Source organism: Tursiops truncatus, chromosome 6, assembly GCF_011762595.2.
Source record: "Tursiops truncatus isolate mTurTru1 chromosome 6, mTurTru1.mat.Y, whole genome shotgun sequence".
Classification (NCBI taxonomy): Eukaryota; Metazoa; Chordata; class Mammalia; order Artiodactyla; family Delphinidae; genus Tursiops; species Tursiops truncatus.
Window position 1 is genome coordinate 62685334 of NC_047039.1, and position 24661 is coordinate 62709994.

General features: G+C 39.3%; 1 long non-coding RNA gene across 2 annotated transcripts in view; it reads right to left on the reverse strand.

The window, feature by feature from the left end:
* The window catches only part of LOC117312632 (uncharacterized), a 128801-nt gene that overhangs the window by 35405 nt on the left and 68735 nt on the right, over window positions 1-24661 (reverse strand). The gene's annotated exons all lie outside the window — the stretch shown is intronic.

The following is a 24661-nucleotide window of genomic DNA, read 5'->3' on the forward strand; positions in this document are numbered from 1 at the left end:
ATTTAACAAATTTCCCAAACAACACTCTTCTAGATTATTTCCATAGGAGTACAAGAAACAAGTTATAATTCAAGGATTCAATAACTGGCTGGGTGCCTTAGAGTTTCCTGCTTTCCATTTCACATGGGGTTCAGATAGGAAAGAACACTGCTGGCTATCACAATCTGAGAACATACCATGCACCAGTGGTATCGCCTGTATTATCTCATCTCATTCAGCCCTCTCTGTAACATCCTGACATGATTTTTCTAAATGTTGGTGACAAGGAAACTGAGACAAATCATCAATGGACACAAAAGTATGTATCAGAGCAAGGATACAAACCCAACTCTACTAGGCTCCAAGGCTCATGCTCTTTCAACCATACTATCTGCTCTTCCCACCAATGTTAAGACCAATGCTTACCACTGACCTGCAAAGAATGCTCCCAATTTTTGAATCTAAATTCAGCCCCCTGGAGAGTTTTCTCTCAGTGGCTCACAGCAGTATCTATTGACAGCACCAGCCGAATTAGTGGTGTCCTTAGGAAAAGCCCAGTTGAGCCTGTTCCCATCAATGCCAACCGTCAGGAGCTGAAGTTGGTCCCCACTGAACAGTACACCCTGGAGCCTCTGTAGCAGGAACTCTCAGCAGCAGCAGTTGCTCTTAGAAGTGGTGGCTCCCAATTGTAGGTCGCTTAAGCTGCCTTCTAGCCATCTCTCCTAGCAATGAGACCTCTTGCCAGTAAATAGGCAAATTATCACCAGGGTCCTCTATGGGCTTTCCAGTCTCAGGTAGCTATGACTACCCAATAAGTGATTATGAATAAAGTCGCATAGCTCTTTGGAGAACATTATTGCAATTTCAGTGCAAATTTCCACTCAGTGTTATACTTTTGGTTGTCCCTTCAGCCATATTCTATTTTGCTTGAGGCCAAGAAGTACTCAGCCTTCTCTTAATCTCCAAGGGGAACGATTCTCCAAAGGGAGAGGAATAGAGAACTACTTACTCTCTTCTGAAAGTACTGGATTCAGGTTATTTCAAGAAGGACTGCTGTAAAAATCTGACTCTCTTTTCTTGGAGGCACAGAAGCATCTCAACAAATCAAGACCCCAAAGGAGTAGAAGAAATTCCTTAGGTAGTATTCAAATGCAGTACTATTAGAAACCCAGTCTAATGCAGGCTACATACTGAATGTTCTTCTTTCTCTTCAGCTTTCTATGATAAATGATCTCTCTTAGCTTAAAAGAAAGCCTTTATTTGATTGAACTGTCTCTCTGGTTACCAACCAATCTCTCTATTGCCTTTAAGCATTTACATTCTGGACTAGAGATGAACCTGCTTCAATTCTGTTTCCTCCTCTGTTTGCAATTTGATTTCTTTCCCCCAAATTCTAGTATTCTTGGATTCTAATGTAGGTGATTCCAATGACCTCTTTAAGTCCTCATTTTCCTTGCTCCCTCTTTAGAACTTTCCAGGTGAGAAACCAAGATCTCTGGCTCTCAGCACCTTGAAAAGCCAGCACCATCTCACTAGTCACATGAGGGCACCATCTTGGAAGCAAATCCTCCAGCCCTCTGCTAATCATTATTACCCACCAGCTACTCCGCAGCTAACACTGCATGGAGTAGAGACAAGCTTTTCCCAGGAGTCTTGCCCAAATCTTCAAATTGAAGATTTATGAGGAAGAGGGAAAAAATGCTATTGTTTTAAGCCACTGTTGTTTTTTTTTGTTTGTTTTTTTGTTTTTTTGTATTTTTTTTTGTGGTATGCGGGCCTCTCACTGTTTTGGCCTCTCCCGTTGCGGAGCACAGGCTCCGCACACACAGGCTCAGCGGCCATGGCTCACGGGCCCAGCCGCTCCGCAGCATGTGGGATCCTCCTGGACCGGGGCATGAACCCGCGTCCCCTGCATCGGCAGGCAGACTCCCAACCACTGCGCCACCAGGGAAGCCCTAAGCCACTGTTTTAACTTTAGGGTTAATATGACTTTAACGCTAAAGGGCCTGACTGTCCTCTGAATCCCTTAGTACCACTCATCTGTCATTGAACTCTGCTATCTTGAGTTAGAAATTATTTTTTCTTGTGTTTAGAGAATACCTTACCAGCTCAGTAATTAGCTTCTTGGAGACAGGTGTCTTAGACTACATTTGTGGAGTTTGCTGTATCTTGTAGCACAGTGACTTTTGAGGCAGTAGATACTCTATAAATATTTCTTGGCTAATTAAATCAGAGATTATGTGTTCTATAAGATAAAATAATTTCTTACTGTGCCAGTTCGGCAAACATGAGATATGGTGTAGAGCAGACATATTAAAACCTACCCAGACTCTGGGTAGATAAGCACACTGACATTTAAGATACTAAAGTATTTGCATTATAGAAAATGTATATAATCACCAATTCTTCAATCCTCTAAAGTGCTTATTTAATGCTCCACTGGAATTTGATATCCAAATCTTGGAATTTATTTAAAAAGTCAAACCACATTAGAGTCTCATCACTCAACATATTTTTTTGATTAATGGGTTACAACACAAATGAAGCAAGTTTGCAGTTAATGAGCTACAAATAATCTATCTGTAAATAATAATTACTACTAATATACAAATTAGTTAGACTTCAGGTTTGTTCTAACTCTTTGTATTTACACCGATTTATTTCCTTTACCCTAATCAGCTAAGTTTCATCCAAAGATAATTAGAGAGAGATGACTTCTAGAATGGCAATATGAAGAATTCTGCAAACTAACTCCCCCAAAAACAACCTTAATTGGTCAAGATTATTTTAAATAACAATAACTATTTTAAAATCTCTGTAAAATGCCCAAGGAAATACAGAAATTGAGAAAACATTTATTTAAGAAAATCTAATAAAACTTGGACAGAACAGTGAGCACCTATGTCACTTGAGTCAGGGTCTAGTCCCTCCCTTGCTCCTCCCCCATGGCTCAGCACAATGGAAACTCCACTTCAGAGGGGGCTCCCTCTATACCAAACTACCAGTCAAGCACTAGAGTATCTCTCTGGGATCGACAGGCTGCCAACACTTCTCACCCTCCCCTAGCCACCTGCTGCAAAGGCTAATTTTTAGACAAGTGTGGTCATGAGGTCAGGGGCTCCCTTCTTCCGTCCAGCTCCTTTTGTAGCCCCACTGGTTCTATCCCAGGCAAAGAGGGCTGATAATACTGGGACCAATTACCCTCACCACAGTTTGCTCATAGGGAGAATATTTCACACTGGGAGAAGAAAGCTGGGAGGACAAGAGGCTACCACCCCTTCCCATTGCCCTCCTCATTAGAGCAGGAATGGTACTCTAAGAGAAGTGGTTCATTGTCCCTGCTCTCAGATCCAAAGCAGTGGCTCTGATATTTTGCTTAGAGGGAGAGGCAGGCCAAAAGAATATGAATTTGAATTGATTTGCAACAGAATGTGGAGAAGCTCAATCCTACGTGCATTCTCAAACAACAATGGAGGTTCTGGTGGTAAGCAATTCAGAGGAGGTTGGTAGCTCCATGAAAGCAAGAAGAAAAACTACAGGCCAGCTGGATTACCAGAGGAAACGAGGTAAAGAGAGAACTGCTAAGATGAGCAGTCCTGGAGTCAAAAAACACCTGAAATACTGGCCCTATGAAGAGGTCCAAATTTAATTGTATCAGACTGTGGAGCAATGTATGTACTAGGACATTATCAATAACAAAAATCAACCAGGAATTAGTGGAGCCTAACAGCTGGATGTAATACCAACAGAGACGAACAGCTTAACAGAGAGATCAGAAAAATAGACAAAGAGAGCCCTACTAAAACCAGTCATCCCAGAGCAACTGTGCCCATGCCTAGCCTGCATCCTCTTAAGAATGACATCAGAGACTTCACAATGCATGAAACATAGATATCACTAAAATACTCCAGCCAAGTTACTAAACAAATAAGCAAACAAATAAGCAAATAAATAGCAACAAGAAGGCTGGGGGAAGAGAAATCAGATCCAGAGTTCCTACAATATATTATAAAAAATGTTCAGTTTTCAGGGGGGAAAAAAAAGGAGAAATGTAAAGAAGCAGGATAGTATGACCAATATATGGCAGCTGGGGAGTGGAGGAGGAGAAACCACCTCTAAGATGGCCCAGATGTCTGACTTAATAGACTTCACAACATCCATCATAATATGTTCAAAGAACTAAAGGAAAACATGCATTAAAAAGTAAAGCAAGGGACAACTAGGGCACCTGCTGGACGCTGGTGAGAAACCTCGACACCCAAGGAGATGGGAGGAACCCCCAAGCGAACTGGTAAGACGTGGGGGAAATGAGGGGGTAGGAGAGGTGGAAGCCGGACAGGACTGGTGCTCCTGAGAGGTGGCTGGGAGGGGGGAGGCTTTCCCACGCCTGGAGGGACCCTTGGGGGCTCAGTTTGGGGGCGGTGCACTGAGGATTTCCCCTGCCCAATCGGCCTGGGAAGACTGCTGAGCTCCCAGGCCAGGTCCCCCACCCTCCAAGGTCCCCTTCGGGGCCACATTGGTCCTGGGAACATAGGAAGGAGGCTGGGGAAGAGCAGGAGAGGCAGGTGAGAGGGGCTCTCCAGGACTAGAGGAGCGAGAGAGGAGCAGAGGGCATTTGCTCTGCGTGCTCAGGCCCAGGGAAGCCTGCTGGGTCCCCGACCCTCTGAGACCAGAGGCACACCTGGGCCCCTTCTGTTCCATTGACACTAGGCCCCACCCCACACCCACCCCAGGGCCTTTTCCAGCCCTGTGGGTCCTAAGCATAGGCCCCACACACCACCTAAACCCCACCACTGCATAAGCCACACCCTCCACAGCAAAGACTTTTTCTACCTTTTTTTTTTTCTTTTTCTCCTTTTCTTTTACTCTTGTGGTTCTGTTTTACCTTCTGGTTGTTGTTTCATCTATACTTTTATTTTTATATTCTTTCTAACATATTGGTTAGTTTCCTAGTCTAATTTTATTTTTTATTCTTTATTATTGTTCTCCCTTTTTTCTTTCTTTTTTTTTTTTTTTTTTTTTGCCACACCACATGGCTTGTGGGAGCTTGGTTCATGAGCCAGGGGGTGGGCCAAAGCTCCTGCAGTAGGAGCTCTGAGTCCAAAACACTGGACTAACAGAGAACCTCAGACACCAGGGAATATTCATGGGAGTGAAGTCTCCTGGAGGTCCTCATCTCAGCACCAAGACCCAGCTCTACCCAATAGCCTACAAACTCCAATGTTGGAAGCCTCAGGCCAAACAACCAGGAAGACAGGAACACAATCCCACTCATTAAAAAATAAATAAATAAATAAATAAATAAATCAGACAGCAAAAAATATGTCACAGATGAAGGAGCAAGGTAAAAACCTACAAGACCAAATAAATGAAGAGGAAATAGCCAACCTACCTGAAAAAGATTTCAGAGTAATGATAGTAAAGATGATCCAGAATCTCGGAAATAGGATGGAGACACGGATTGAGAAAATACAAGAAATGTTTAACAAAGATCTACAAGAACTAAAGAACAAACAAACAGAGATAAACAACACAATAACTGAAGTGAAAAATACACTAGAAGGAATCAATAACAGAATAACTGAGGCCGAAGAATGAATAAGTGAGCTGGAAGACAAAATGGTGGAAATAACTGCCAAGGAGCAGAATAAAGAAGAAAAGAATGAAAAGAATTGAATACAAACTCAGAGACCTCTGGGACAGTGCTAAATGCATCAACATACGAAGTATAGGGATCCCAGAAGAGGAAGAGAAAAATGAAAGGTTTGAGAAAATATTTGAAGAGATTAGAGTTGAAAACTTCCCTAATATGGGAAAGGAAATAGTCACCCAAGTCCAGAAAGTGCAGAGAGTCCCATACAGGATGAACCCTAGGAGAAAAACACCAAGATACATATTAATCAAACTAACAACACTAAAATTCAAAGAAAAAATATTAAAAGCAGCAGGGGAAAAGCAAAAAATAACATACAAAGGAATCCCCATAAAGTTATCAGCTGATTTTTCAGTGGAAACTCTGCAGGCCACAGGGAGTGGCAGGACATACTTAAAGTGATGAAAGAGAAAAACGTACAAGCAAGATTACTCTACCCAGCAAGCATCTCATTCAGATTCAACAGAGAAATCAAAAGCTTTTCAGACAAGCAAAAGCTAAGAGAATTCAGCACCACCAAACCAGCTTTACAACAAATGCTAAAGAAACTTCTCTAGGTGGGAAACACAAAAGAAGAAAAAGACCCACAATAACAAACTCAAAAAAATTAAGAAAATGGTAATAGGAACATACGTATCGATAATAACCTTGAATGTAAATGGATTAAATACCCCAACTAAAGACACAGACTGGCTGAATGGATACAAAAACAAGACCCGTATATATGCTGTCTACAAGAGACCCACTTCAGACATAGGGACACATACAGACTGAAAGTGAAAGTATGGAAAAAGTTATTCCATGTAAATGGAAATCAAAAGAAAACTGAAATAGCAATATTCATATCAGATAAAACAGACTTTAAAATAAAGACTGTTACAAGACATAAGGAAGCACACTACATAATGATCAAGGGATCAATCCAAGAAGAAGATAAAACAGTTATAAATGCTCATGCACCCAACACAGGAGCACCTCAATATATAAAGCAAATGCTAACAACCATGAAAGGGGAAATCGACAGTAACACAATAATAGTAGGGGACTTTAACACTCCACTTCCATAAATTCCAAACAGAAAATAAATAAGGAAACACAAGCTTTAAATGCCACCAGATAGATTTAATTGATATTTATAGAACATTCCACCCAAAAGAGGCAGAATACCCTTTCTTCTCAAGTGCACAAGGAACACTCTCCAGGAAAGATCACATCTTGAATCACAAATAAAGCCTCAGTAGATTTAAGAAAATTGAAATTATATCAAGCATCTTTTCTGACCACAACACTATGAGTTTGGAAATCAGTTACAGGAAAAGAAAACAAAACTGTGTGCTACTAAATAACCAAGAGATCACTGAAGGAATCAAAGAAGAAATTAAACAATACATAGAAACAAATGACAATGAAAACACAACAACTCAAAACCTACAGGCTGCAGCAAAAGCAGTTCTAAGAGGGAAGTTTATAGCAACTCAATTTCACTTCAAGAAACAAGAAAAATCTCAAATAAACAATCTAACCCTACAGCTAAAGCAACTAGAGAAAGAAGAACAATGAATACCCAAAGTCCGTAGAAGGAAAGAAATCATAAATATCAGAGCAGAAATAAATGAAATAGAAACGAAGAAAACAATAGCAAAGATCAATAAATCTAAAAGTTGGTTCTTTGAGGAGATAAACAAAATTGATAAGCCCTTAGCCAGACTCATCAAGAAAAAAAGGGAGAGGATGCAAATCAATAAAATTAGAAACAAAAAAGGAGAAATCACAACTGATACAGCTGAAATACAAAGAATTATAAGAGACTACTACAGACAACTACATGCCAATAAACTGGACAACCACGAAGAAATGGACAAATTCTTGGAAAGGTACAATTTTCCAAGACTGAACCAGGAAGAATTAGAAAACATAAACAGACCTATCACAAGCAATGAAATTGAAACTGTAATTAACAATCTTCCAACAAACAAAAGTTCAGGACCAGATGGCTTCACAGGAGAATTCTATCAAACATTTAGAGAAGAGCTAACAGCCATCCTTCTCAAACTCTTCCAAATAATTGCAGAAGGAGGAACACTCCCAAATTAGTTCTACAAAGCCACCATCACCCTGATACCAAAACCAAAAAAAGATATCACAAAAAAAGAAAATAATACACCAATATCACCAGTGAACATAGATGTAAAATTCTGAACAGAATCCAACAACATATTAAAAGGATCATACACCATGATCAAGTTGGATTTATCCCAGGGATGCAAGGATTCTCCAATATATGCAAATCAATCAATGTGATACACCATATAACAAATTAAGGAATAAAAACCATATGATCATCTCAATAGATGCAGAAAAAGCTTTTGAAAAAAATTCGACACCCATTTAGGATAAAAACTCTCCAGAAAATGGGCATAGAGGGAACTTACTCAACATGATAAAGGCCATATATGACAAACCCACAGCAAACATCATATTTAATGGTGAAAAACTGGAAGCACTTCCACTAAGAACAGGAACAAGACAAGGAAGTCCACTCTCACCACTCTTATTCGACAGTTTTGGAAGTCCTAGCCATGGCAATCAGAGGAGAAAATGAAATGAAAGGAATATAAATTGGAAAAGAAGAAGTAAAACTGTCACTGTTTGCACATGACATGATACTATACATAGAAAATCCTAAAGATGTCACCAGAAAACTATTAGAACTAATCAATGGATTTGGTAAGGTTGAAGGATACAAAATTAATGCACAGAAACCTCTGGCATCCCTATACACTAACAACAAAAAATCAGAAAGAGAAATTAAGGAGACAATCACATTTACCATGGCAACAAAAAGAATAAAATACCTAGGAATAAACCTAAGGAGGCGAAAGACTTGTACTCTGAAAACTATAAAACACTGATGAAAGAAATCAAAGATGACATAAATAGATGGAGAAATATACCATGTTCTCGGATTGGAAGAATCAATATTGTGAAGATTACCATACTATTCAAAGCAATCTACAGATTCAATGCAATCCCTATCAAATTACCAATGGCATTCTTCACAGAATTAGAACAAAGAATTTTACAATCTGTATGGAAACACAGAAGAGCCCGAATAGCCAAAGCAATCTTGAGAAAGAAAAATGGAGCTGGAGGAATCAGATTCCCTGACTTCAGACTATACTACAAAGCTACAGTAATCAAGACAGTATGGTACTGGCACAAAAACAGAAATATAGATCAGTGGTACAAGATAGAAAGCCCAGAGATAAACCCACACACATATGGTCACCTAATTTATGACAAAGGAGGCAAGAACATTGAAGAGGCAAGACAGCCTCTTCAATAAGTGGTGCCGGGAAAACTGGACAGCTACATGTAAAAGAATGAAATTAGAACACTCCCTAACACCATACACAAAAATGAACTCAAAATGGATTAAATACCTAAATATAAGACCAGACACTATAAAACTCTTAGAGGAAAACAAAGGAAAAACACTCTTTGACATAAACCACAGAAGATCTTTTTTGACCCACCTCCTTGAGTAACGAAAATGAAAACAAAAATAAACAAATGGGACCTAATTAAACTTAAAACCTTTTGCACAGCAAAGGAAACCATAAACAAGACAAAAAGATAACCTTCAGAATGGGAGAAAATATTTGCAAATGAAGCAACTGACAAAGGATTAATCTTCAAAATATACAAACAGCTCATGGAGCTCAATATCAAAAAAACAAACAACCCAATTAAAAAATGGACAGACACTTCTCCAAAGAAGACATACAGAGGGCCAAGAGGCACATGAAAAAATGCTCAACATCACTAATTATTAGAGAAATGCAAATCAAAACTACAATGAGGTATCACCTCATACCAGTCAGAATGGCCATTATCAAAATACCTAGAAACAATAAATGCTGGAGAGGGTGTGGAGAAAAGGGAACCCTCCTGCACTGTTGGTGGGAATGTAAATTGATACAACCACTGTGGAGAACAGTATGGAGGTTCCTTCAAAAACTAAAAATAGAACTACCATATGATCCAGCAATCCCACTACTTGGCATATACCCTGAGAAAATCATAATTCAAAAAGAGACATGTACCACAATGTTCATTGTATCACTATTTACATTTGCCAGGACATGGAAGCAACCTAAATGTCCACTGACAGATGAATGGATAAAGAAGATGTGGCACATATATACAATGGAATATTACTCAGCTATAAAAAGAAACAAAGTTGAGTTATTTGTAGTGAGGTGGATGGGCCTAGAGTCTGTCATACAGAGTGAAGTCAGTCAAAAAGAGAAAAACAAATACTGTATGCTAACACATACATATGGAATTAAAAAAGAATGGTACTGATGCACCTAGTGGTAGGGCAGGAATAAAGACACAGACAGAGAGGATGGACTTGAGGACGTGGGGAAGGGAGGTGGAAGCTGGGGCGAAGCTACCACATGTAAAATAGATAGCTAGTGGGAAGCAGCAGCATAGCACAGGGAGATCAGCTCAGTGCTTTGCGATGACCTAGAGGGGTGGCATAAGGAGGGTGGGAGGGAGGGAGGGAGGTGATATGGGGATACGTGTATGCATATGGCTGATTCACTTTGTTGTACAAGAGAAACTAACACAGTACTGTGAAGCAATTTTACTCCCATAAAGATGTATTTAAAAAAAAGTAAAGGAAGGTATGATGACAATGTCTTATCAAATAAAGAATAATAACAAAGTGATAGAAACTCTAAAAAATGAGCACAATGCAGATTCTAGAGCTGAAAATACAGTAACTGAAATGAAAAATCCACTAAAGGGACTCAACAGTGATTTTGAACTGGCAAAGAAAGAATCAATGATCTTGAAGACAGTTTGATACAGGTTGCAGAATCCAAATAACAGAGAGATTAAAAAAATGATGAAAAATTAACAGTGGCTCAGAGAAATGTGAGACATCGTTAAGAGCACTAACATATACAGAATGTGGATGCAAAATGAGAGGAAAGAGAAGGAAGTAGAAAGAATATTCAATAATAGCTGAAAATTCCCAAACTTTGATGAAAAACAGTAATCTATACATAGAAGTTCAACATATTCCAAGGAGGATACAGGCAATGAGATCCATAGCCAGACACTTCATAATTGAAGCACTGAAAGATAAAGATAGAAAATCTTGAAAGCAGTAAGAAAATGGATTCATCATGTACAAGGGAATCCCAAAAAGATTAATAGCTGACTTCTCCCTAGAAACAATGAGACTGGCAGTGGGATGGCATATTCAAAGTGCTAAAATTTTTAATAAATGGACAATTGAGAAACTTAAATCCAGTAAAACAGTCTTTCAAAAATAAAGACAAAAATCAGACATACCCAGATAAATAAAACTGAGAGAATTTATTGCTATCAGAGTATCTTACAAGAAATACTAAAGAAGGAGTTCTCCAAGATAAAATCAAGTGGCTGCAACCAGTAACTTAAATCTATGTAGAAAAAACCAAAGAGCACTGATAGAGGTAATTATGTAGTCATATAAGACAGTATAAGTGCATATTTCTTCTCCTTTCTCTTATTTAGAAAGCAGTTGTGTAAAGCAATATGTATATAATTGTATTTGGGGGACTATATAATGGAAATGTAATATACTTGATCATAACAGCAAAAAGGACGTGGGTGGGAGCAAGGCTATATTGTAGTAAGGAAATAACATCATATGCTAACTAAAAAACACAGGAACAAATGAAAAGAACAAGAAATGGCAAATAAGACAGTTACTGTAACAAACTCTGTAAGTATAAGCTTGCTCTTTTTTCTTCTCTTACCTCCTTAAAACACATAAAATTATATAAAGTAATAATTACAAGAATGTGTTGTTGGGTTTGTGAGATACACACACACATACAGAGTAATCACACAAAAGGGAGGAAGAGACTATAGAACTAAAAGGAGCAGCTTTTCTATATTTCACTGGAATAAAATTGGTAAATCTGAAGTAGACTCTGAAAATTAAGATGTGTATGGTAATTCATAGAGTAAACACTAAGAGAATAACTCAAAAAATATACAGTTGACCCTTTAACAGCACAATGGTTAGGTACTCCAACCCTCTACACAGTTGAAAATCTGCATATAACTTATAGTTGTCCCTGTGTATCTGCAGTTTCTCTGTATCTGCAGTTCTAAGTCTGCAGATTCATCCAACTATGGATTGTGTAGTACTGTAGTATTCACTATTAAAAAAAAAATCTGTGTTTAAGTAGACTTATGCATTTCAAACCTGTGTTGTTCAAACGTCAACTGTATAGTGAAAAGTTACACTAGAAAATATTCATTAATGCAAAAGCAAGTAGTAAAAGAAGACTAGTGGAAAAAATATTATCATGGGTTGAGTTGTGTCTCTACAAAATTTACATGTTGAAGTCATAACCCTCAGTACCTCAGAATATGACTCTATTTGGAGATAGGGTCTTTACACAGGTAGTCAATTTAAAATGAGGTTATTAGGGTGAGCCCTAATCCAATATGACTAGTGTCCTTTTAAGAATGGGAAATCTGGGCACAGACACAGAGGGGAGATGATATGAATAGAGACACAGGGAGAAGATGGCTACCCTCAAGCAAAGAAGAGGGGCCTGGGACAGATCCTTTTCTCACAGTCCTCAGAAGGAACCAAACCTGACAACTTGGTCTTAGACTTCTAGCCTCCAGAACTGTGTAACAACAAATTTCTGTTGTTTAAGCCACCCACTTTGTTGTACTTTGTTATGGCAGCCCTAGAAAACTAATATGCACATAGAAAACAAAGGAATATGGCAGATGTAAATCTAACTACTTCAATAATAACATTAAGTGTGAATGGATTAAACATTTCAATTAAAAGGCAGAGATGGTCAGACAGAATAAAAAGACAACACCCAACTATATGATGTCTGCAGGAAACCTAGTTTAGATTCAAAAATACAAATAATTATGAATAAAAGAATAGAATAAGGGCTTTCCTGGTGGCGCAGTGGTTGAGAGTCCGCCTGCCAGTGCAGGGGACACGGGTTTGTGCCCCGGTCTGGGAAGATCCCACATGCTGCAGAGCAACTGGGCCCGTGAGCCGTGGCCGCTGAGCCTGCGCATCCGGAGCCTGTGCTCCGCAATGGGAGAGGCCACAACAGTGAGAGGCCCACATACCTCAAAAGAAAAAAAAAAAAAAAGAATAGAATAAGATACATCTTGCAAACAGTAAACATAAGAAAGCTGGATTGACTATACATATATCAGGCAAAATAGGCTTTAGAACAAAAATTTTAATAAAGATAAAGAGACATTTTCTTATTACAGAAGGGTCAATCCATCTGGAAGATATAACAATTATAAACATATGTTCACCTAAAAACAGCCTAAAATACATGAAACAAAAACAGAAATAAAGGAAGAAAGACAATTTAACAAGATTTGGAGACTTTTATACTCCAATTTCAATAATGGATAGAACAACAAGGCAGAAGATGAACAAATAGAAGAGTTCAACAATACTATAAACCGATTAGACCTAATAGAAGCCTCTACCTAACAGTCATAGAATATGCATTCTTCACACATGCACATAGATTCTCCTTGATCGACCATATGTTAGGCAATAAAACAAGCCTCAATAAGTTTAAAAGGATTTAAATCATACAAATGATGATCTCCACAATAGAATGAACTTAGAAGTCAATAAAAGAAAGAAATTTGGAGAATTTATAAATATGTTCATATTAAAAAACACACTCCTAAACACCCAATAGGTCCACAAAGGAATCAGAAGATACCCTGAAATGAAATTAAAGTTAAAATACAGTATAGCAAAACTTATGGGATGTGAATAAAGCTTAGAGGGAAATTTGTAGCAGAGGGAAATCTCACAGTAGTAACCTAGTATTCCACATTAAGACACTAGAAAAAGAAGAGCACACTAACAACTCTAGAACAGGCAAAAGGAAATAAATAATAAAGATTACAGCAGAAATTAATGAAATGGGAAGAGAAAATCAATAGAAAAAACTTTTTTCTTTGAAAAAAAATCAACAAAACCTTTAGCTAAACTAACAAAGAAAGAGAGAAGAGTCATTTTACTAAAATCAGGATGAAAGAGGGAACAGAACTACCAACCTTAGAGAAATGAAAAAATTATAAGGATACGCTATGAACAATTGTATGCCAACAAGTTAATCTAGATAAACAAATTCCTAGAAAGATACAAACTACTAAAAGTGACTCAAGGAGCAAAAGACAATCTGAATAGATATATAATAGTAGATTAATTAGTACAAATTTAAAAAGAACTTATACACAAAGAAAACCCCAGAACCAGATAGCTTCACTGGTTAATTCTACAAAATATTTAAAGAATTTGCACCAATACTTCATAAACTCTTTCAAAAAATAGGAAAGAAAGAAACAATTCATTTTATGAGGTCCGTATTACCCTGCTACCCAAACCATATGAAGATATCACAAGAAAAAAGAAACTATAGATCATTATCTCTTATGAATATAGACACAAAAACCAACAAAATTCTAGCAAACCAAACTGAGCAACATTTTAAAAGATTATAAATCATGATCAAGATATAAAAAGACTATACATCATGACCAAGTGGGATTTATCACAGGAATGCAAGATTGGTTCAACATTCAAAAATCAATCAATGCTATACAAATAAAAAAATGACAAAGCACATAATCATTTCAATAGTTGCTGAAAAAGCATTTAACACAACAGAACACCACTTCATAATAAAAACGCTTATCTAGGCATAGAAAGGAACATTCTCAATCTGAAAAAGGACACCTATGGAAAACCCAGAGCTAAAAGGAACTACCGTGAAGGTTCTGCCAGCTGCTATTTATGTCTATTCCAATTATGTACTCTCAGACTGGAGAAATAACCACAGATGGGTTCAGGAAACCCGTGGAACCACTGTGAGAGATACCTATGCTAAAACCCCATCGATCACCAGACCACCATAAGCCGCTACTCTGGTGCACCACAGCTGACACTGTGTCACTTGGAATTAGTGTCAGTTAGGAGCCAGTGTTCAGATCTGAAAGATCTGATTATTTCCTTTTCCCCAATATGCAGTTACCCTCGTAAAAGGTCATAGGTTCCTTTAGGGGAAGTCTGGGAGAAAGGTTAACAGTACAGTTGATTCTTGAACAACATGAGATTGAACTGCATGTGTTCCACTTATACGTGGGTTTCTTTCATACATACTGCGCAGTACTACACAATCTGAGGTTCATTGAATCCATGGCTGTGGAACTGTGAATATGGAGGGCTAACTGTAAAGTTAGACTCGGATTTTTGACTGCATGGAGAGTCAGCACCCCTAACCTCCACGTTGTTTAAGGGTCAGCTCTATAAACTTTTGGTAGATACAAGATACAAGTACTTGATAGTACTTAGATTTTTCTTCAAGGGGACTTGGCTTCCCTTTCATCCAAGGAGTTCAGGGTCTGTAAACTGGCTCAAGTCTGGGAATTGACTGAAGGACCATGACTGTGTTTTATGATTCGGGTTAGACTTTTGTTCACTTGACTTAGAAATTTTCTGCTTATACATATCAAGAATAAGTAGCCTTTCTATCTCTTTGACTTCTAGGAACACCATGACTAATTAGCCAGCACCAAAAACTCTGTGCAGGTCAAACTATTCTGATTGTTGCTTTGACTGCTGTTCATCATGGTAACGACGCCATTGTCTTTGGTGCCTGAGTGTCTTCACTTGGACCCTGCCACCCCGGGATCCAATTTCTTCCATTGCATTTAGGTTTCCCAATTCAGTGACTGCATTTCCCACTGTGAGGTCTGACCTACAGAGAAGAGGGAATCACAAAGCTCCCCTCACAAATGTATTTCTCAAAGTATTGGTGAAAGGTATATCTTTTGGACGCTCCCACTGCAGGTAATTAAGTCTTAAATGAAAAATCCACTCTAACATTCCAGTCTCCCTACGTCTTTGAATCCTTTCTCCTCTACATTAAATCAAGGCATGTCTGGCATTTCCAATTTGCTCATGGCGAGCCACCTTTTGGTCCATGTTTCATAATCCTTAAAGGGGAAAATCTCATTGCTGCCCTCTAAAATCAGGGATGACTGCTCTTACCATTTCTATTCAGTATTATACTGGAGGTTCTAACCAGGGCAAATTAGACAAAAAAATAAAATTAAAATAAAACAAAAGGCATCAGATTGTAAAGGAAGAAGTAAAACTATCTCTGCAGATGATGTGATCATGTATATAGAAAATCCCAAGGAATCCACCCAAAGCTGTTAGAACTAGAAAATGAAATCAGCCAGCTTGCAGGCTATATGATCAATATACAAAAATCAATTGTATGTCTACACAAGAGCAGTGGATAATCCAAAAAATGCAATTAAGAAAATAATTCCATTTACAATAACTTCAAAAAGAATATAATACTTAGAAATAAGTTTCACAAAAGAAATGCAAACCTCACACTCTGAAAACTACAAAATACTGCTGCAAGAAATTAAAGACCTAATTGAATGGGAAGCATCCTGTGTTCATGCATTGCAAGACTTAATATTGTTAAGATGGCAAAATGCCTCAAACTGATCTATAGATTCAACACAATTCCTATTAAACCCAAACAGCCTTCTTTACAGAAATTGACAAGTTGACCTTAAAATTTATATGGAAACTTAAGGGACCCAGAGTAGCCAAAACAGTCTTGAAAAAAAAAATTGGACGACTTGATACTTTCCAATTTTAAAATTTACTGCAAAGTTACAACCATCAAGACTGTGTGACACTGGCTTAAGTCTAGCCATACAGATCAAGTAAACTGAATTGAGAGTCCATATTTCATTCCCACATTTATGATCCATTGATTGTCAACAAGAATGATAAGAAAATCCAATAGAGGAAAGAACAGTCTTTTCAACAAGTGGTACTAGGGCAACTGGATTTCCACAAGCCAAAGAATGAAGTTACACCCACACACCACAACACTATATATAAAAATTAACTCACACTGAATATAACAACCTAAACGTAAAAGCTAAAGTTAGAAAATACTTTGAAAAAATCATAGGCATAAATTTTCATGACCTTGGATTAGACAATGGTTTCTTAGATATAGTACTAAAAGCCCAACATCAAAAGGAAAATAAATTGGACACCATCAAAATTAAAAACTTTTGCACTCTAAAGAATACCATTAAGAAAGTTAAAATACAGTCCACAGAATTGGAGAAAATATTTGCAAATCATATATCTGATAAAGGATATAGAGCTCTTACAACACAATAATAAAAGAAAAATAACAAATTAAAAAGTGGCAAAGGATCTGAATAGACAGTTTTCCTAAGATGATATACAAATGGCCAATAAGCACATGAAAAGATGCTTGACATCATTACTTATTAGGTAAATGGCAATCAAAACTACAATGAGATACCACTTTACACCCACTAGAATGGCTACAATAAAAAGACAGAAAAACAAATGTTGATGAAATTGGAGCCCTCATACACTGCTCATAGGAATGTAACATGGTGCATTTTGAAAAGTACTCAGGCAGTTTCTGAAAAGGTTAAACATAGGGTTATCTTATTGCCCAGCAATTCACCTTCTAGGTATAAATTTAAGAAAAAATGAAAATGTCCACATGATAACTTGTACATGAATATTCATAGCAACATTATTCACAATAGCCAAAAAATGGATACAACTCAAATGTCCGTCAACTGATGAATGAATAAAATGTGGTGTATTTATATAATGGAATACTATTCAACCATAAACTAGAATGAAATACCCCACATATCTCAACCTGGATAAACTTTGAAAACATTATGCTAAGTAAAGGAAGCCAATCACAAATGAGCACCTATTGTATGATTCCATTCATATGAAATTTCCAGTTTAGGCAAATTTATAGAGACATAAAGTACTTTTGTGATTGACTAGGGCTGAGGGTTTGGGGAGAAATGGGGAGATCACTAAGAGTATGGGGTTTCTTTTGGAAGTAATAATATACTAATAATTATTTAATTTTATACTTTAGGTGAATCATCTGGCATACAAATTATATCTCAACAGAGCTGTATAAAATGTAAAAGATAATTATAACATGTTTAATTTGTATTAAATATGTTCAATTCTATTCTGAGGTTATTATAATGTCCCAGGAGAGGTTTAAAATTCACAGTATTTCCCAAACTTATTTGGCCAGAGAAGAGTTTTTCACAGAATTTTTCATGTAACTAATGTTCTATAGGACACAGAGAAACACTGGCGTAGCCCAGTCCATCCCTTTTACTGATGAGAACACTGGGGCCCAGAGAGGAAAAGTGACTTGCTTAAGTCATGCAATAAATTATTGATGGAGCCAGAACTTGAACCCAGATCTCCCATTTCTCAGGTGGACTTTTCTCAGTGGCAGCACAACGGTCACGGGTTTACCTGGGATGGACAGCTTGTGAATTGTCCCTTCTCTGTTTTGTTTGTCTTTTGTTTTGTTTTTTAGAGTCCTGTGGTATAAGAATGTCATGGTAAATTGTTTTTCAATAAATATTTTGAAACTTAAAAAAAACAAAATAAAATAAAAAATTTTTGATAGTTCAATTAATATATTTTCTGCATTAGTTAACATATGTACTTTCTGCGTGTCACCTTATTTTCTGTTATGTATCGATATTTTGTTATATTAAGACATGAGTACATTTCAACAGTTTTTGCAGTAAATATAATAGATTCACATAATAAATATTTTTTACAATAAAAAAGTTTAACAGACTTTTGTCTTAAAAATAGTCAGAATTCAACTGTGTGATTTATACATAAAATATACAAAAAGCACCACAATTTGTGGTTAAGGCAATGAAAACAGAAAAGATTAGAACTACCCAGCTGTTAACTAACCAAGGGTCCAAAAACCATTAAGCTTTTTTTTTGTTGTTTTGTTTTGTTTTCTGGTGCATTAGAGGAGTGTCATCCTCCTTCAAAGTCTAAACCAGAGGAATGAAATGTGTCATTCCAGTGATCAGGAAATGTTGACGAGTAGAAGCAGCTAAATAAAAATAAGGGAGGGCTTCCCCGGTGGTACAGTGGTTGGGAGTCCGCCTGCCGATGCAGGGGACACGGGTTCGTGCCCCAGTCCGGGAGGATCCCACATGCAGCAGAGCGGCTGGGCCTGTGAGCCATGGCCACTGAGCCTGCACGTCCGGAGCCTGTGCTCCGCAACGGGAGAGGCCACAACAGTGAGAGGCCCGTGTACCGCAAAAAAAAAAAAAAAAAAGGGGAAAAAATCAGTTAATACGCAGACCTGTGTCAGAGGTGGCTGTCTAGCAAACCTTCATGTGCCCTCCCTCATGTTCGTGTGTAGGTATAAACTATGCAACCAGATATGGCCATGCAACGAGTTCTCACTAATGGACATACAAATGAGGTTCTATGCACCAAGGTTACTTTCTTCAATCTCTCTTGCTCCTTCTACTAAACTGGATGCTGAGAGCACTGGGGCCCTAGGGAATAGCCAAGCCATATAATAGAAGGAGGCCTGCTTTCTGAATGTGCATATGGAGGAAAGCCACTGGCCCACCAGGGAAGATTCTTACATGGGCAAGAAATAAACTTTTATTGTGCTAAGCCACTGAAAGTTCTGGGTTTGATGCCACAGTTCACATTGCCCTAGTTATCACACTGAAGAATGAAAGAAAATGTAGGGCCAAAGAAGCGATGAGAGACATCAAAAAGCATGGGATGATGGATTCAGAAATTGGGGGACACAAAACCATTCCATCTTAACTGGGAAGAGCCTGGAACAAGATAGACCACCCCTTATTTTCAGAGATGGTGAGGTCTGGCACAGACACAGCATCCCTGACACCATGCCTTCCCCACCCCCGTCTTCACTCAATCACATCACCTCACTAAACATTCTTCACAGTACCTGCTTCTCTCCATTCCCACTGCCAGTCCCCCAGGCTGAGTCATCTTCAGCTTTTGGTTCAATTACTCCAGAAACAATTAGCTCTATCTTCTGTTACCTGCCCTCCCCCCCCCCATTAATCTATTTTCCATGCTAGGGCCAGATTCATCTTTGCAACACACAAAGCAGATTAGAATCCACCTCCCCACCACCCAGCTTGAGCCCTTTCAATTAATTCTCAATGTGATTACAATTAAGTCCAATCTCCTTTGCGTGATATATATGGCCCTGCATGATATGGCTTCCTTTTCAGCTCTCACCTCCCATCTTTGGGCTCTGTCCTTCAGCCATTCCGAACTCCTTTTGGCTCTCCGAATGGGTCATGCCTCTCTTGCTTCTTAGCCACCGCATAGGACGTTCCCACTTCCTGAAATGTCCTGCCCCTTTCCTTCCTCCCCACCATGTCCTTGCCCCCCTCCCTTCCAAAAGCTTGACCCTCACTCAGCTCAGCTCTCACCTTTTCTGGGAAGTCTTCTCTGGTGCTCTCAGACTGGATTAGCTTCTTAGGTTCTGTTTGTCCTCCCCCAACCCACCCCAAAGGACTTTCAGGCTGTACTTGTCTATCAGTCTCCTTCACCAGAATGATCCTTGACGGCACGAACGCCTCATTCATCACTGAATCTGAGCACTTCTCGGGTGCATGGCACAGAGTAGGCACTCGAAAAACTGTTCTTAAAAGAATGAATTTGGAGGTGGGTGTTGGATGGTTGGGATGGATGCCACCCTGTACAAGCCTATGAAAAAGTTTGTCATAAGGCAGTAAGCAACGTTGCTCGACTATTAGTGAAAATACACTTTTTAAAATGCATGCGTTTATTTAACTATGCACCTTAAATATCTTTTAAGATATGTATTCCAAAGTTGCTGTGTTTGGCTGTTTTAAAGGATTTAATTAATTTAGTTCATTTATCAAGGTGAGTAGACAAGCCAGCACATCTCACTCATTCTCTGCCAGCCAGGACTTAAAGAAACTGGGCTTGGGCACAAGGAATGAAGCGAAGTGCTCTTGGGGTTAAGATCTGGGCTCTGGAGTCGGGGATGTCTGGGTTGAGTCCTGCAGTAAGATTTACCAGCCATGTGACCTTGGCCAGTGACCTAATGTTTCTACAGTCCTTAGCAGAGTGTGTGGTACATAATAAGAGCTCAGCTGGTAGCAATAGTTATTTTTCTATTTGCTACAAAAATTAATATTAATGTTATCATCATCCTGCAGCAATATTGTCATTAGATTGTGATGAAGACATCACGGGTTGTGGTGGAGGGAGTGTTGTGCACTCTGTGTAGGAAAAGTAACCAACAAAGGCCAGCCCATGAGGTCATCAGGGAAGATCTAATTCTCCCCATTGGACAGACAAGAAAACCCACACTCGGCAGGGTGAGCAGACCTGCTCCTAGTCACGTAGCCAGTAAGGGCAGAGCTGAGACTCAGACCAGAACTTCTGATCGCAAAGCCAGGCCTCTTTCCACCACACTGCACGGCCTCTGGACGTGAGCACTTCCAGGTCATAAAGGCTTCCAAGTTTCTAAGATCAAACAGGACACAGGCACACTGGGACTGGCTGTCCCCTGCCTCCATTCATGGGCGCTTGGGATCGCGGCCCCCAGGGCATTCTGCCCAAGCTGCAGCACACACGGATGTGTCTCCTCTCCCCAGGCTGCCCTCTGCCAAGAGGACAGACCTGCTCCCATGGAGACCAAAGTGTCCTTTAGTGGAGTAGCTGCTGCATCTCCCCCAGGACTGGGCTGGGAATGCCAGCTACCCCCGGCACTCCAGATGCCAGAGATGCCTGGTAGACGCATACCAGGGAAACCGAATATGCTTACCACTTGAGTGAACCTCGGGACGTGCTACATCTCTGAAGTCCAGTTCTCAGTGCAAACTGCCAGAGCAGATACATCGAGTACTCAGAAGTCATAGATTGTCCAGGCTCGATAGGACCTGAGGCCCCGTCTTAGTCTGAACTATTTATTTTGTAAAGGAGAAAATCTGGGCAGAGAAGTGAGCAGAAAGAAATACCTAGGCTTTGGTGGGGTGGGGGGGCTCTTTCTAAAGCATTATCATAATTGGGTTCCAGTTATGGTCATGAACTGCCTCCGACATAGGAAACTGCTGAGGACGTTTGCCATCACCATGGGGAGCATTTTTTGATACAGGCATCTTCAATGATCTGTAATTCCTTCTCAGGATGGGATAGTTAGGGTGGGATCCCAGTCTCTGCGGGCTTTGTATAACAGGAGGCCATATAGAGGTGTGGATGATTCTAGAGCTGTTTCAGGAACGGTGCTCATCACTCGTTTTTCAGTGTCCAGAGAAAGGCACTGGAGAGGTGAGACTTTCATTAGGATCTGTGAGTCAATCTGAAAGGCCAGACCAGGGGGAATGGCTATCAGCCATCCAGTTGCAGGGGTTTATCTCTTGAGTAGACTTGGAGAATGAAGACTGCCCCCAAACACCTGCCTTACCCACGGCCTACCCCCTTCACAGGTGGGAGGAAAATCTTAAAGGGACCACTTTGGGCTGATCAGTTCTTGGAACCTTTGATGTCTTCAAAATCCCATAGGATATTGATGTCTCAGAACCTCATAGGAGGTCCCTGGACCAGGATTTGCTCCAATCAGATCAACAGAGGACATATCTAATGTCTTCCATTCTTTACAGTATCCCAATCCTAAATTAGGGACAGGCAACTCTCTCCAGTATAGCAGTGCCATGCCGGAGGACTAAAGGAGGTCTGTCTATAGCAGAGAACCATTCACGGATAAGGCGGAGCTGAAGGTAGATACGAAGGAGAAAACTGCCGTCTCTTGTGAGCATATTTAAATTCCATTCAAGGCAGGAAACAGTGCTTTTTTTTTTTTCCATTTTCTTTTATTCTTAAGCCTCCATTATCCTCCTTGGTACCCAGTACATGGAAGAGATTGAATAAACATCTGACAAATGACTAGGGAAAGAAGAAAGAAAGAAAAGAAAGAAACAGAAAAAAGGAAGGAAGGAAGGAAGGAAGGAAGGAAGGAAGGAAGAAGGGAGGGAGGGAGGGAGGGAGGGAGGGAGGAAGGAAAAGTGAGTGTTTGAGTTAATGAATGAACTATCTGGGTAGAGAATGATTGTGGAAATACACAAGGGAATTGCAAAACCTTGATGATGCATGAATAAATTTGCATGAATTCTACACTGGAGAAAGAGGTTCATCTGTTTATCTAATTCCTATTAGTACGGCATTTCCTCTTCTGTTCTTTAGTCTACTGAACTCTGTAGAAAAAGAAACATTTAACTTAGCTCTTTTGTTCTCTGAACATTTGGGCAGGATTAAAACAACTTTTTGGTGTCATTTCTTTTATTTTTCTAACCAGTTGAACATTTGTTCCCAATCCAGAGTCCAAATGAACTATTTTTCATTATAAACTCTCTCACTGTCTTGTCTTTTGCTAACACCTGGCCTTGTTGCCACAATATTCCTTCACACCCTAGTGGGAAAAAGACGAACTGGAAGCAGACAGCAAAGTGGTAAAGTGGGGTTTGGGATGCGGGTTCTGGGGGCAGACAGCCCTGAACCCTGGAGTCCACCATCTAATGCAGTAGTTTTGGGCAAGTTACCAACCTCTGGGTAATAATGGAACTTATACCATGAATGTGATCATAAGTAATCATACAAGGAAAGTACTCTGTAACCTGTCCATCACAGGGAATGCTCGGTAAGTTTTAGTTACTCTTTGTTAGGTTATATTGTATTACATTATATTACATGATATTATATATACAGTATTGTATCATATCACATTATATATAGCAGCAGTATAGAGTGTAGCCTTGTAAAACCAGTGCCAATGGGTGTGTTGACCGAAGTCACATCCCCCCGTACAGATCTCTTCCAGTCACCTTTTTTCCCCCAGACTCAGACCACTTTTTATTTCTCTCTCATGTATATTCTAAAAGCAATACCCAGTGCTCTTCAGGGAGAAAAATCTACTTGTTCTTCCTCTAAAATGACATTCAGCTACACCTGTGGCTGGGCCGGGCCACTCAGGAGAAGCCACTGGAGTTGAGTCCTGACAGGAACCCTCTGTCTAAAGAAGGAAATCCACTTCAAATCTCTTTCACTGACCTGACTTTCACCCTTCCCCTCCAGCATTCCTAACTCCCACTCACATCAACAAACTGCATTTTGTGAAGTTGGTTAGACTTGTGAAAGCTTAAGGTTATGGGAGCTCAACATAAGGCCACAGCTGAGTCTGACAGCTTATTTTACTCCCTGCACTGGGGCGGTCAACGCCAGGGCAGAGTCAGTGAAAGGCCAGGGCTTTGGGCGTTATGCTAGGGAAGGCATGTGGGGCTAAACACGTGTCATTAATAAGAGAAAATAGGTACAGTACATGGCACAACTCATGGAAAATAGGTATAAAATAGGCACAACTCTGCTTAACCTGTTGTCAAGCATAGTTGGTTACCTTCTCTTTCCATCTCCTTTAGGTTATAGGATCCCCACTTCTGGGTGTGGCAACATACTTAAGGAAAATGGAACCCTTCCCCCAGCCTGAGAGAATGAAGCATAATTGGCTTACACCAAACATAGCAATTTCCTTCCCCTCTCCTGGTGACAGAATTGGAAGTGGGCATGTGACCCAGTTCTGACCGTTGAGACCAAAGGGGCAGTTTGTTGAAGGGATCTGTCTGTTACAAAGAGAAACAGTAAGTTCCTTCCTACCTGACTTGAATGCAACTGCGTGAGAACATGGTGCTTGGAGTGACAGCAACCATTTTGTGACCATGAGGCAACAAGCCAAAGGGCACAGGATAAAACAGTGAAAAGACAGAACACGGGTTTTTGATAATATTGTTGAACTGCTGAACTAATCTGCAACCATTTTCTTCCAGAATTTGATAATTTGTGAGATGATTAAAATTTTCTTTTGTTTTAGCCACTATTTCATTTCTCTTACTTGCAGCCAAAGACATCTTCTGTGATATAAACACTATCCAATTCATGTTGTAATTTATATATGTTATGTCTGGATTCTGTCTTATTAATTTTTGTACTTTTAG